The sequence below is a fragment of the Diceros bicornis genome, chromosome 5 (assembly GCF_020826845.1).
Source record: "Diceros bicornis minor isolate mBicDic1 chromosome 5, mDicBic1.mat.cur, whole genome shotgun sequence".
NCBI lineage: Eukaryota > Metazoa > Chordata > Mammalia > Perissodactyla > Rhinocerotidae > Diceros > Diceros bicornis.
In genome coordinates, this window is record NC_080744.1 from 60091930 (window position 1) to 60107233 (window position 15304).

A 15304-nucleotide genomic window follows, 5' to 3' on the forward strand; every position below is an offset into this window, starting at 1 on the left:
TAGACACTCCTCCCGTGCCCCCTAAATCAATCCTCACTGCCAACATCAGAATACTTAAATTTTTTGTAGTTGAATTATTTATGTCTTTGTCTCCTTAGACTACAAGTGAAAAAACTGAATGAAAAATTGAATGGTTACTATTGAAATATTTACAGACAGAAGGATATGATTTCTGGGATTTGTTTCAAAAAATGTGGGTGGGGGACAAGTAGCTGGTGATGCGGATGGGACAGGTTTGGCCACAGGTTAATGTTTTGGGGTGCTGGGTAATGGTACATTGGGTTATTTTATTTTTTGTTGTATATGTTTAAAATTTGCTACAATAAAACATTTTTAAAAATTGGATGATTACAACTAGTTAAAATATGTTTGCATAAAGCAAAGACTGGGAGAGAATATGGGAAAATGAAGCATTATGTTAGCTGTTAGAGTATTTGAATTATGGTTGAATTGTTTTTTAAAATTTCATTTAATATTATTCTAATTTTATCTTTCAAGAAATAAAAACTCGAAAGAAAAAACACAAAAAAGCTCTTTGAAGATAAGGACCAGTGGTGTGCTGGAGCTGGCTTGTATCAAACTGAGAGGACTCACTGTTAAAATTTTAGGAATTTTGCATCCTAGTTAACATCATGTGGGTATTGAAATCAACCATGGTGGAAATATTCATACCTCACAGATCAACAAACACTAGAAATCAGTATTCCCAAGAACCAGTTGTTAAACATTTATCAGCAGACCACTGGTAAGGACTATGTCATATACTTTCCTGCCCAGAACTATCTAAAGATCCTGAAATTAATGGGTAGGTACTTATTAATTTATTCTTCACATATTTAATGAGGTCCTACCATGGGCAAGGAGCTGTGCTAGGCACTTTAGGGGATACAAAGTATTATTTAAAGAAGAGGAGGATATTCTAAACTTTGTGAGGTGATATATACAGAAGAGATTACAACACAGATATGGCAACTGTGGAAGTGCAATGCTCAGTCACCTGCAAGGACTATAATTAGCTGACAGCCTCCCGCTGTTAGTGTCCTTAGGATCCACCTTAGCTTTTAAGTGTACATACACTGAATTGTACACTTTAACAGGGTGAATCTTATGATACATGAATTATATCTCAATAAACCTGTTATTAAAAAAAAAGGAAACAAGACAAAGATGCCAGTCACTGCTTCCATTGTTAAATATTTTTCTGGAAGGCCTATCTAATGCAATAGGACAAGAAGAATAAATAAAAGGTATAACTTTTGAGAGAAATTTTTAAAAATCATTATTTGATATGCACCCCTATGTTCATTGCAGCATTATTCACCATAGCCAAGAAGTGGAAGCAACCTAAGTGTCCCTCGACAGACGATTGGATTAAGAAAATGTGGTATATATATACAATGGAATACTACTCAGCCATAAAAAAAGACAAAATCGTCCCATTTGCAACAACATGGATGGGCCTGGAGTGTATTATGTTAAGTGAAATAAGCCAGAAAGAGAAAGACAAACACTGTATGATCTCACTCATATGTGGAATATAAACCAACACATGGACAGAGAAAACTGGACTGTGGTTACCAGGGGCAGTGGGGGTGGGGGTGGGGGTGGGGGGTGGGAGGTGAGGGGTGGGCACAAGGGGTGAAGGGAGTCATATATATGGTGATGGACAAACAAAAATGTACAACCCAAAATTTCACAATGTTAGAAACCATTAAAACATCAATAAAAAAAAAATCATTATTTGAAGACTATTTTATTATCTATTGAAACTCCAGGAAGGAAGAAAAAATTTTTAGAGAGTTCAATAAGGTGGCTCAGGGGATATATACTATATAGGTATGTATGTAAACACACATGCACGCACCCACACACATAGACAATAATATATATGCCAGTTAGAAAAATAATTGATTCCCAGTAATAGCAAAGGCTATGAAATACCTCTGAATAAACTTAATCTAAAATGTGTAGGGTTTTTCCAGAGAAAACTATAAAATTTTACTAAAATACATAAAATAAAACTTGAATAATAAACATATATGTTCACGGAAGGGAAAACTCAATATCAAAATGTCATTTCTTCACAAATTAATCTATAATTGCAATACAATTCCAAACAAAATTCCAATAGATTCTTTAAATTGTTTAAATTCTTCAAATTGTTTCTAAAGTTCATCTGGAAAACACAAATGCGAGGTAAGCCAAGAAAATTTTGAAATAAAGAAAAGAATTATGAGAAGCAGCTGGCACATGGGTAGAGAAAAAAATCAATAGTACAAAATAGAAAGCCCTAAAGCAGATCCATGTACTACGAAGTTTCAGTGTGGAGATATAAGATATAAGGATGGCATTTCAAAACAGTGAGGAAAGATGGATTATTCAATAAATGATGTTGGGACAACTGGATATTCATGTAAGAAAAGAATAATGCTAAAAAAGTAAAACTTCTGGAGGCGGGCTGGTGGTCGAGTGGTTCAAGTTCCACCAGCTTCGCCACGAGCTTCGCGGTCCGGATTTGCGGGTTCGGATCCTGGGGGTGGACGTGCTCTGCTTCTCGGCCATGCTGAGGAGGCGTCCCACATACAGAATGGAGGAAGATTGGCACACATTTTGGCTTGGCGCTAATCTTCCTCAAGCAAAAAAAAAAAAGAGGGAGATTGGCAATGGATGTTAGCTCAGGGCAAATCTTCCTCACCAAAAAAAATTTAAAAAATAATTAATTAAATAAAACTTCCATATGGAAAGATTCCATTAAAAAAGTTAAGATACAAATAGTATACTGCGGGAAATATTTGTAACATATATGATTGACAAGTATTTAACATCCCTAATTCTATAAAGAGCTTTTACGAATCGTTAGGCAAATGATGAATACCCTGCTAGACAAATGGACAAAGGATTTGAATAGGCAATTCACAAAAAACGATATGGAAATGGCCAATAAACATTTAAAAAATTCTCAACTTCACTTGCAAAAGAACAATAAAAGTTAGATATTATTTTTATAAATTATATTAGCAAAGATGATGGACAATACTCCATATTTTTAAGACTATACAGAATCAGGAACTCTCATAAATTACTATTAGAAATAGAAATTGGGACAACCATTGGGAAGGCATTTCTTCTAGAAATGTACTCAAAGGAAATACATGTGCAGAAGGATGTTCATTACAGTGTGTTTATAGTATCAAAACACTGAGAACAGCAACTAGAAGGATGTGCAGCTATGACATACAACTATCTACAGGGCTTTGGGGAGAAAAGGAAAAAAAAAAAGGAGGAGGATTGGCAATAGATGTTAGCTCAGGGCCAGTCTTCCTCAGCAAAAACAGGAGGATTGGCATGGATGTTACCTCAGAGCTGATCTTCCTCACACAAAAAAAAAAACACAATAAACTTAAAAAAAAAACACTGAGAAGATCCTAAATGTTTATCAATGGCAGATTGGTTAAATAAACTATGGTTCATCCATACAATGGAGCTCTAAAAGAATTTAAGCTAGATCTGTATTTATTAACATTGAAAGATGTCAGAGAAAAATTTAGGTTGCTTAACAGTATTATAGGATTTCACTTATGTAAAAATAAAATTTACATCTTTATTTGTATATTAAAGAGTCTGAAAGACTATATGCCAAACTGTTAATACTATTTGAAGGAAGAAGGGGAGGATATCAGCTATTGTGTTTTCAGTTGCAAGTAATAGGAAATTAGACACAAATATGCCTAAGTAATAAGTGGAATATATTGGCCAAGTAACCAAAATGCTCATAAGTAACATGGGCTTTGGCAAAGGGTTGATGCAGGAGTTCAACAGTGTCATTCAGCTGCCAGCTTTTCCTCTGTGTTGCCCTTTGCCTTCAAAAATAAGGGCTTCTTGAGGACATGATGTTAAGTGAAATAAGCCAGACACAAAGGAAAATACTGTGTGATTCCACTTATATGAGGTACCTGGAGTGGTCAAACTCATAGAGACAGAAAGTAGAATGGTGGTTGCCAGGGACTGAGGGGAGGGGAGAATGAAGAATTGTGATTTAATGGGTCTAGAGTTTCTTTTTGCAACATGAAAAGAGTTCTGGAGATTGGTTGCACAATATTGTGAATGTACACTTAAAAAGGGTTAAGTTGGTAAATTTTATGTGTATTTTACCACAGTTTACAAAAATATTACATTAAAAAAAAGAAAGCCTCATTCCAAGGCTGGCTTCCCCTGGTGGTGGGAGGGTTGCTGGCGAGTCAGGGCCATGGGCTTTGTCACTCAGGCCCAGCCGAGGCATGGTGTCTCCCTTCCCTTGTCACACAGCTGTCCCGGGCTTCCGTCTGATTTAACGTGCCTGTTCCTGAATCATGCTCTATGCTGGCATCACATTCTATGCAACTCTTTGTAAATTTAGGGAACAATTTTGGTTGTCATAGTGATTGGGCATTTAGAGAACGTGGGCCAGAAATATGAGATTTCTGATACTGTATAGGACAGTCAAATACAATACAGAATTTTCCAACATCTTGCAAGACTTAATGTCCCACACGACATTAATGTAGATTTTAAAAACCTGTTTATAATAATCTGAACCTAGACTCTAACTCCATTTTATATATAAACATGAACTATTTTTGCATGATCTTAATATAACCTGAACTTCAAGATGGAAGAATTATGGGTAAATTGAGAGAAAATAGTACTTTGTTTCATTTGGAACTTTACCAAGAGTTGTTCACTATTTCAGAAAATCATGTTTTCAACAACCAACACCACTGTGGTATTTGAGTCACCAGTTCAGCCGGGCATATTGCAATCCACACTGCATAATGCAATCCACGATGCATATTTTATCCCTGAAATCAGGATGTTTCCTACAATCAGTGACATTTTAAATTCCAGGGAATACAGTACTGAATATCAGTCTGCATTTGTAGTTGTTGTGTTCATTTCATGGCTGGATTCTTGGAACAACCTCCCAACTGGTCTTTCTGCTTCCACCCTATAATTTATTCTCAAAAGAGCAGCCAGATTTTTTGTTTTAAAATGTAGGTCAGATCATGTCACTCCTCTGCTCAAAACCTTCTAATCTTGCACCATTTTACTCAGAGTACAAGCCTTACAATGTCTTATGAGGCCCTGCAAGATCTGGCTCTGTTACCTCTCCTACTTCTGCCTTTTCTTATATGATTACTTCACTCCACCTCACTGGCCACTTACAGCCCACACACTCAACTCTGGCTATTTTGCACTGGCTATTCCCTCTGCCCGGATACTTTCCCCCTAGATATCTGCATGATTCGTTCCCTTACCTCCTTCAAATCTTTGCTCAAATGTTACCTTCTAGTGAGGCCTGCCTTGACCACTCTGTTTTAAACCGCAACCCACTATCCACTTCCCTGCTGCTCTGAACTCTGGTTTTCCCTTACCCTGTTCTATTTTTTTCCCCCACTAATTACGCTTATCACCTTCTAATATAATATATAATTTACTTGTGTAGTATGTTGATTGTTTGTTGTCTATATCCCACCACCCTGTTAGTATGTAAGCTCCATGAGGCAGGGATTTCTGTCTCTATCCCCAGTAAACTCAGGACAGTGCTCACAAACTATTTGTTGAATGAATGGTGATTCTGCCATTAGGTGCAAGCATCTAACTACTTCCTTATGTCTTCTATTATAGTTGTGTCAAAGCATTTACATATTGAAATACATAACATCTTATAATGAATTATTTTCCCATCATTTCTCTTTAGCATTATATGATAATGTAAGATCTATTGATTTTACAAGTCAGGATGGTAAGGCGGTGTTATGAAATGTTTGTTACGATATCAGGGTTTGGACCATTCCAGAAGCCACTCCTGGAGCTGTGGGGAGAGATAAATCCCACCCAAACTGCCTGGCTGCTTCCTGGATGGGAGGGGTGGGGTGGGTGTTGGGAAGGTAACCACAGTGTTGGCAACCAGAAGGAAGCAAACTTCACTTTCCAACTTTACTATACTCCCATGTTGTTCGTATTGTTTGAATATTTTACAATGAGCATTCATTCCTTTTGTAACAAGGAAAACCAAAAAGGATATTTTTATTTACAAACAACTGCAAAATATAGAAAACAGATAAACAAAAGAATAAAAATCATCTGTAATCCTACTCCCCAGGCATAACCACTGCTAACATTTTATTTTGTAACCTTTTGTTTTCAGGCATGGGTGTACATATATAGATTTTCCAATGATGGCTCTGGAGAATAGGAGGCACATGGCTGAAGATGTCCTTTGTCAAGGTTATTCTGGCAGCCACCTGCATGTTGGACTGAGGGTAAGGCTAGGTTGTAACCTAACAGTGGGGAAGGAGGGCTTAGACACGACCAGGGGCTGTGGGAATGGAAAGGGACACTACTCAGAGATATTGTAAAAGAAACATGTGGGTGACTTAGTGATTAGAGTGTGCGAGGCCAGCAATTTTTTTTTTTTTGCATCTATGTATTCCAACCTTGCATTCAAGAATATTGCAGATGAGGGAGGACCTTTTGTCTACTTTTGTGCTCTCTCTTTCTCTTGCTCTTCTTTCTAAAGAAGCAATAAACTGCACGTTTGAAAGTGTGCAATTTGATGAGTTTTGATATATGTACACACCTGTAAAACTATCACCACAATCAAGATTACGAACATCTCCATCATCCCCACAAATGTCCTCATGCCTTTTAATCCCTCTCTCCCTTCTCCACTCTGTCTCTAGACTACTAATCTGCTTTCGACCACTATAGGTCAGTTTGCATTTTGTAGAATTTTATGTAAATGGAATCATACAATATGTACAAATACTCTTTTTTTCTCTGGCTTCTTTCATTCAGTGTGATTATTTTGAGATTCATCCACTCTGCTGTGTGTATAGTAGCTCATTCCTTTTTATTGCTGAGTAGTATTTCATTGTGGGTGTACCAAAATTTGCTTATCCATTCACCTGTTGATGGACATTTGGGCTATTTCCAGGTTTTTGCTATTACAAAAAAGTCTGCTGTACATATTCATATACAGGTTTTTGTATGGATATGTGCCTTCATGTCTTTCAGATAAATACCTAGGAGTGGATTGACTAGGTCATCCCATAATTTATTGTCTGTTCTAAGCTTTGGCTCTACATCTAAAAGTGTCACCTTTATCTTCTTTTTGCTCACCCTGACCAAATTAGTATTGTGGTATTTTTTTTTTAAAGATTTTATTTATTTATTATTTTCCCCCCCAAAGCCCCAGTAGATAGTTGTATGTCATAGCTGCACATCCTTCTAGTTGCTGTATGTGGGACACAGCCTCAGCCTGGCCGGAGAAGCGGTGCGTCGGTGCGCGCCCAGGATCCGAACCCGGGCTGCCAGCAGCGGAGCGCGTGCACTTAACCACTAAGCCATGGGGCTGGCCCTGTGGTATTTTTTTTTTTTTAATTACTAAACGGTCTAGTTTTTCTAAATAAATGACTGAGAAACAAAAACGAGACTCTGGTGGTCTCCTAGTTTTTTCTTCTCTTTTGAGTGAGCATGGCTCATATCCACATGGGAGGTTGCATGGACTTGATGGGCTCCCACAATGCCAAAGCCAATTCACTCCTCTGGAAGGCAGTAGTAAACACAACCACACACAAAGGCACAGGGTGGGAGTGTGGGGAAGGAAGGGAACTGGTAATCGGTACTTATCCAAAGAAATGACTCTATAATGGTGGAATTTCAGAGGCCACAGAAGATGTCATTTCTGGGCTGGGTGTGGATGAGGATGAACAAGCTAACTTTGGTCTAGAAAGTCAGCTAGCCCACAGGAATTCTGAGAGGCTGTCAAGAAACAAGCAAATAGCCCTAGAATGACAGGGATCCTGGGAAGACTGAGGAACTCACACTGTCCCAGTCTTGCGCCACCATCTGCTCCTTTATCCTGACCTTCTGTTTCCTGTTTTTATCCATTTTTTAAAAACTGAGATCCAGTTCCTTTCCATTTTGTGTGTGTGTTAAAATATATATAACATACAATTTACCATTTTAACCATTTTAAGTGGTTCGGTGGCATTAAGTACATTCACAATGTTGTGCAATCATTACCACTATCCATTTCCAGAACTTTTTTAATCATCCCAAATGGAAACTCTGTACCCAATAAACAATAGCTCCCCATTCCCATTCTACTTTCTATCTCTAAGAATTTACACATTCTAGGTACCTTATATAAGTGGAATCCTACAGTATTTGTCCTTTTGTGCCTGGCTTATTTCACTTAGCATAATGTTTTCAAGATTCACCCATGTTGTATCATGTATCAGAATTTCATTCCTTTTAAGGCTGAATAATATTCCATTGTTAGTATACACCACATTTTGTTTATCCATTCATCTATTGATGGAACTTGTGTTGTATCCACCTTTTGGCTATTGTGAATAATGCTGCTGTGAACGTTGGTATACACGTATCTGTTTGAGTCCCTGCTTTCACTTCTTTTGGGTATATACCTAGGAGTAGAATTGCTGTGTCAAATAGCAATTGTAAGTTTAACTTTTTAAAGAACCACCAAACTGTTTAACATAGTGGCTGTACCATTTAACATCCTCACCAGCAATGTACAAGGTTTCCAATTTCTTCATATCTTCTTCAACACTTGTTATTTTCTGTTTTGTTTTGTTTTTTAATAATAGCCATCCTAATGAATGCAAAGCGGTATCTCATGTGGTTTTGATTTGCGTTTCCCTAACGACTAATGATGTTGAGCATCTTTTCATGTGCTTATCAGCCATTTGTATACCTTCTTTGGAGAAATGTCTATTCAAGTCCTTTGCCCATTTTTTTTCTTTTTGCTGAGGAAGATTCGCCCCGAGCTAACATCTGTTGCCAATCTTCCTCTTTTTGTATGTGAGCTGCTGCCACAGCATGGCCGCTGATGAGTGGTGTAGGTCCACACCCAGGAACCAAACCAGGGACACTGGAGCAGAGTGCACTGAACTTAACCACTAGGCCACCGGGGCTGGCCCTGCCCATTTTTGAATTAGGTTGTTTGTTTCTTTGTTATCGTTGAGTTGTAAGAGTTTTTTATGTATTCTGGATATTAATTGCTTATCAGATATATGATTTGTAAGTATTTTCTCCACTCCCTGGCTTATCTTTTCACTCTCTTGATAATGTCCTTCCTTTTAATTTTTGAAAGATGATTTATGATCTATGTGTACCAAATCGAGAAGGCTAAGAATATGTGAAGAGAAAACTGTTATAATTAAAGTTAAAAGTTATTCTGATTGAGATTTCATGATATGGAAAAAAAATCTATGATTGAGCTACCTAGCATTTGGATATAAATAATAACTGTTTATAATACACATGTATTTTATACATTTATATATAAATAAATATTTAAAATTTAAATAAATTTATACCTAAATAAATATATTTTTTTACCATTTCTTTCTTTGACTCATTGGTACTCTAGTGACTTATAATCAGATAATCAAAGCTGAGAATTTCCTGATCTTGTGTACAATTTGTTACCTTACAGTATACTCAGTAGAAAAGATAAAAAGCAAAGAAAACAAATTTCACCACTTCATAAGTTCTGTTTACTTTTCTTTCTCAAAAAATTCTTTTCATTGTGAAATAAACCTAATATCATTACAAAAAAATGCATGAAACTGATATGTAGAGTTAACAAATAGTTATAAAGTGAATGACACTGTAAACATCCTTTTGGGTCAAGAAACAGAATGCTGAGGTCTGTTTACTTAACAAATAGGAACCACATATGGAAGTATTTTGTGTTGGGCTCTGCTTTACGGGATACTGAAGGGAGGTATGTCTGTCCTGGGCATTCTTTCTGAGGCCTAGGGAGTATATTCAGTCTTTCAAAAACGAGGTAGGATGGAGAGGTGATGTTCATGGGTATCCTACCCTTTTCCCGTCATAAGCCCTGGCCTGGCCTCTGGCTAACCCTTACTATTAACTCACGGTTCTCAACCTTGGCACTATTGATACTTTGGACCAGATAATTCTTTGTTGTGGGGGAGCTGTCCTGTGTATTGTAGGATGTTTAGCAGCATCCCTGGTCTCTACCCACTAGATGCCAGTAGCACCTTCCAGTTGTACACTAAAAAGGTCTCCAGACATTATCAAATTCCCTGGGGGAAAAGCTGACCCCTATTGAGACCCAATGCATTAACTGAACATTTACTATGTGCCAGGTATGATGCCAAGAGCTGCAAATATATTATTTCAGTCTTCACGTTTATCCCCATTTTGCAGATAAGGAACTGAGCTTCAGCAGGATTAGGTAAATTATGAAGATACAGCAAGTGAATGGCTGAGCTAGAGTTAAACACAGACCTATCAGTCTCCACGCTGTTTTAAACAACCATGTAAAGTTGCCTCCCAGGCTGTAGAGGATGGGATATATTCCAGATCTTGCTTCTTCTACATATTCTAAGGCTAAGACATTTCTAAATCTAAATTCCCAGGCTTTTTGCTGGATATTTCCTTTTGGTTTTCCTACTAACTGTTTAAATTAGACATGCCTGAAACTCAAGTCAACATTTTTGCTCTTTTTTTGCTTTTTCTCCTCACCTCCATTTTTCTAGTGATCTTTCTTCCAAATAGATATTAAACCTCAGATCTCTCTGATTCCTTTTGTATCTTCATAGGCAGAATCTCATATTTTTGTACATTCTGTCCAAATTCTATATTTCATTTCTGAAAAAAGTATTTTTAATGATTAGTAATGAAACCCAAACAAAACCCCAATATGAATCTTTTGGAACTTAAGAAGTTTACTCTAAGGTTCATCTGAAATAGAGTCCCTAAAAATAGTCAAAGTTTAGAAAGAAAAAACAGTGAGAGGGAATTGCCGTATTTATTTTTATTTATCAAAGGCAAATGGTTCCTACTATGTGTCAGGCACTATTCTAAGCACTATACAAATATTTACTCATTTAGTACCACATATGAGACATCAAAATGGACTACAAAGCTATAATAAGCAAAACAGTGTGACACTGGCATAGGAATAAAAAACTTGACCAATGGGACTGTATCAGAGTCAAGTCCTCTGGAAACAGATACCAGATGAATTGGAAGTGTAAGAGATTCATTTAGCAGGAATGCCTGTGATGGACAAAAGGGAGAAGTAGGGCCTTCAGACCACAAAGCAGGTCTAATAGCTATGCAAGGAGAGAGGAAAGGAAGGATTGGGTAGGAAGAGCGTCAGACTGTAATTGCATTCTGAGGAAATTTCGGCCAGGCCAGTGGAGAGCTCAAGAGCAAAGACTGCCTATTAGAAGAGCCCCAATCTGTACAGAAGTGGTCCAGCTCTAGAACCCCCACTGCACTCAGTCGTTGTCTGGGAACATTCCGGAGGGAGCATGGCTTCAGTGTGAACATTGTAGTGGATCTTGGAGGTGTGGTAGCTGGACACTGTCAGCCAACCACACAATAGGCACAATAGGCTCTCTCTTCAAAGGACATCTGAGCAGTGTTCCTCTGTCGTTGCCAGAGGTATGGTGCAAAGATTCAAGAACAGACTCGTTTATATATGTGAGATTCATTTATAAAAATTTAGGCATTTCAAATCAGTGGGAAAAAGATGGACTATTCAAGTACATATTGAAACAATTGGTTATCCATTTGGAAAGAATTAATTTAGATCCCTATTTCACAGCATCCTCAATATAAATAAAATCCAGATGGAGAAAAAAATTATAAAAATATTTTTTAAAAAAACATTTTTTGAATCATCTTAGTGTGGAGAAGCCTTCTTACCCAAAATGCAACAGCCAGAAGCCATAGAAGAAATGACTGAGAGGGATTTGAGTAAATAAAAATTTAAAACTTCTGTATGGACAAAAGCATCATTAATAAAATTAAAAATCAAGTGATTTACTTAGAGAAAATATTTGTGCCATATATAACAGGCAAAAGATTAAAAGGTAGAATATATAGAGATCCTCCCCATTAATAGGAAAAGATAAACAACCCAACAAGAAAACGGACAAGGATGTTGACAGGCAATTCACAGAAGAAATATAAACAGCCAATAAACATAGGAGAAAATGTTTACACTCACTGGTTATCAGAGAAGTGGAAATTATTAGGCACACCAGACGGGCAAAAATTAAATATATTGCTAGTATATTTTTATACTAGTATATAAAATATTGCAGAGTAGCTGGGAAAATGAATATTCAGCTTGTCCAGCCTCTAATGGGGAAATGGGCAAGGAAGAAACAGCTTAGGAATAGGTTTTAATTTAGCAACCCTCAGTATCTGCCAGGTCCATGGGTAAGGGAATGGGAATGCTTGTACAAACTATGGTACATCATTGTTAAGGAAAACTATGCAACAAATGAGTTAAACCTGTATGGACTGATGTGGAAAGATTTTTCAAGGTGAGAAATGGTACATATAACGTGATTTTATTAAAAGAAAACGGAGCAGTTATCTCTGGGGTTGGAGGAGGAATTGAAGTGGAGACTTTAAGGATTTACTCTATATTTCTGCATTAAAGTAATTTACATTAAGTACCTATATTTCTTGAGAGATTAAAAAGAGATATATCAAGGAATTACTACTCATTTTCCCCAAAGAATGTAAAACCCTAATTCTCTTCTTTGTCCGTGGAATCCATTTACCATTTTTTCCACAATAGCCTTTGCTTTTTCTTTCTTCTTTAGTCCCTTAGCTATACCCCATTTCTATTAGTTTGTGCCCGGTTAATTGCAATAGCCTTCTAACTGATATCCACACCTCCAGTCTCTTCACCCGAGTCCTGCAGTCCACAGCCAGCTTAATTTTCCTAAGACAAGGTTTACTTCAATCACTTCTCCACAGATCTTTTATGGCTTCCCCAAAGTGTTTAGAGGGGTGCTAACAGGTGTTCCTTGGGAAAAGAGTTCTGGGGTCTGGTGAATCTGGGAAATGCTGTGTTCTACACAGTTAAAAAAAGATTTCTTCAGAGTGGAATATCTAGACTTTAAAATGCCAGTGTGCTAAGGGAACCTCTAAGGTGGGGAGACAGTGTGTAGTTCTTCTCAATTTATTTGACCATGCAATCCTTTGGAGGAACACTACTGACCTTCTCAGGACACACGTTGAGAAACAATGACTTAAGGGGAAAAGTTATAATTATTCTTCCGGCATTAATGGCCTTGCTCAACATGTTCTTATCATCTAATTTCCTCCACTTCCGAAAATGAGTTTCCTTCCTTGCTTCTTCCTTCAGGGGTCAATGCTAGTTCCTCCTCCGGGGAGTTCTTCATAACTATCTCAGTCTCTGAACTGTGGCACTTATCACCAGAACTCTCATTAGTTACTCCTTCAGAACTGTCTAGTTATTGACAGTCCCCTTTTCTTGGGCCCATCTTGTCTACCCACCTGAGCAGTGCCAGGACTGTGTTTTATACATAATCTGTAGTACACATAATATTTAGCTGCGTGAGTAATATTGTGCATCTCCCCCAACGTGGATAATGCTCACCCCTGCACAAGGCAGTATTTAGACCTTAGATAAACCTTCTATTGCTTTATACTGTGAGAAAAAGCCCTGAAAATGGCACTGTATTAGTTTTCTATTGCTGCTGTAACAAATAACTATAAACTTGGTGACTTAAAACAACAAAATTTATTATTTTATAGTTCAGTAGGTCATAAGTCTGACATGGGTTTCACTGGGCTAAAATCAAGGTGTCAGCAGAGCTCTCTTTCTTCTGGGGGCCTTAGGGAAGAATCCATTTCCTTGCCTTTTTGTTTTTTTGTGAGGAAGATCAGCCCTGAGCTAACATCCACGCCAATCCTCCTCTTTTTGCTGAGGAATACTGGCCCTGAGCTAACATCTATTGCCAATCCTCCTCTTTTTTTTCCCCCTTTTCTCCCCAAAGCCCCAGTAGATAGTTGTACGTCATAGTTGCACATCCCTCTAGTTGCTGTATGTGGGACACCGCCTCAGCATGGCCCGACAAGCAGTGCGTCGGTGTGCCCAGGGGCCGCCAGTAGCAGAGCACACGCACTTAACCGTTAAGCCACGGGGCCGGCCCCTACTTGCCTTTTCCATCTTCTAGAAGCCTCTGCATGCCTAGGCTCCTGGCCTCCTTCCTCCATCTTCAAAGCCACAAGGGCTGATTGAAGCCCTCTCACACCACTTGACTCTGACCTCCTCTGCCTCCCTTTCCCACTTTTAAGGACCCTTGTGACAACATTAGGCCCACCTGGAGAATCCAGGATAATCTCCCTATTTTAAAGTCAGTTGATTTGCAACCTTAATTCCATCTGCAAACTTAATTCCCCTTCGCCATGTAACCTAACACATTCACAGTTCCTAGGGATTTGGAAGTGGACATCTTTGAGGAGCCATTATTCTGATTACTACAGGCACCCTTACCCAAAAGCCTGAATTGTGGGTTTGCATATTGGTGGTAGGGGGTGTGACAATAAATGGGAAAAGCTTTTTGGAATGACAAAACTCTCTTCAAAGACAGGGATGCCCTGCTGCGTGATCTCTGGCAAATCACTTGAGTCTCAGTATCTACATTTTTGCTAAAATGGAAATTGCCATCCTTTGCTCTGCGTGTTAAATGAAATAATTATGTAAACGCGTTTGGCTTAGAGGATGACAAATAGGGCTCAAGAAGTTCTTGAATCTTGATGAGGAGGAGGGTGGGCGAAGTTCTCTAAATGACATCTGGAAATAGTTTGAGAGATTTCCGGAGAAAAGGAGTGAGTGAAAAGCGCCTGCCCTGGAGTAAAGTCGGAGGTTGAAAATTCTAGCAAAATAAATCCAGTTTCATGAAGCTTTTGAATTAAGTTTGAGGCAGAGGGCCCAGGTTAAAAAAACGGCAAAGTGAAGAGGCTCCTTAGGAGCCATCAGGTGACATAGTACAGAATCGAAGGGGGTAATCTGTCAGCTCTTCGCAGGCAAAAATTATATTTGTGAAATTCCCTCCCTATTTAGTTCAAGGCCATCTATACTGTAGCTGTACAACAATCACTAAGTGAACAAATGAATTTATAGTGTGGTCAGGAAAAAAAGCGAACAGCGCAGGTTCCACCGAGATTTGAACTCGGATCGCTGGATTCAGAGTCCAGAGTGCTAACCATTACACCATGGAACCGCTACGCAAAGACACCCGCCTTCGGCTCCCTAATCCTTTATGAACCCCGCCCCCATCCACAAACCCACCACACCGCGGTAGAGCCGAAGCGCTCCCCAGCGCCCCGCTTCCCGGCGTGGCGGAGCGGGGAATGAGGAAGAGGCCGCTAAGAGTGCGGTCAGCTAGGAGTCCAGGGTTTAGTTTCCCCCATGAGCCTCCTTGAGGGG

General features: G+C 38.5%; 1 non-coding gene across 1 annotated transcript; it reads right to left on the reverse strand.

The window, feature by feature from the left end:
- Positions 1-15026: 15026 nt before the first annotated feature.
- Positions 15027-15098, reverse strand: TRNAQ-CUG (transfer RNA glutamine (anticodon CUG)). The gene has a single exon. It is a non-coding gene; the product is annotated as a tRNA-Gln (tRNA).
- Positions 15099-15304: the final 206 nt, after the last annotated feature.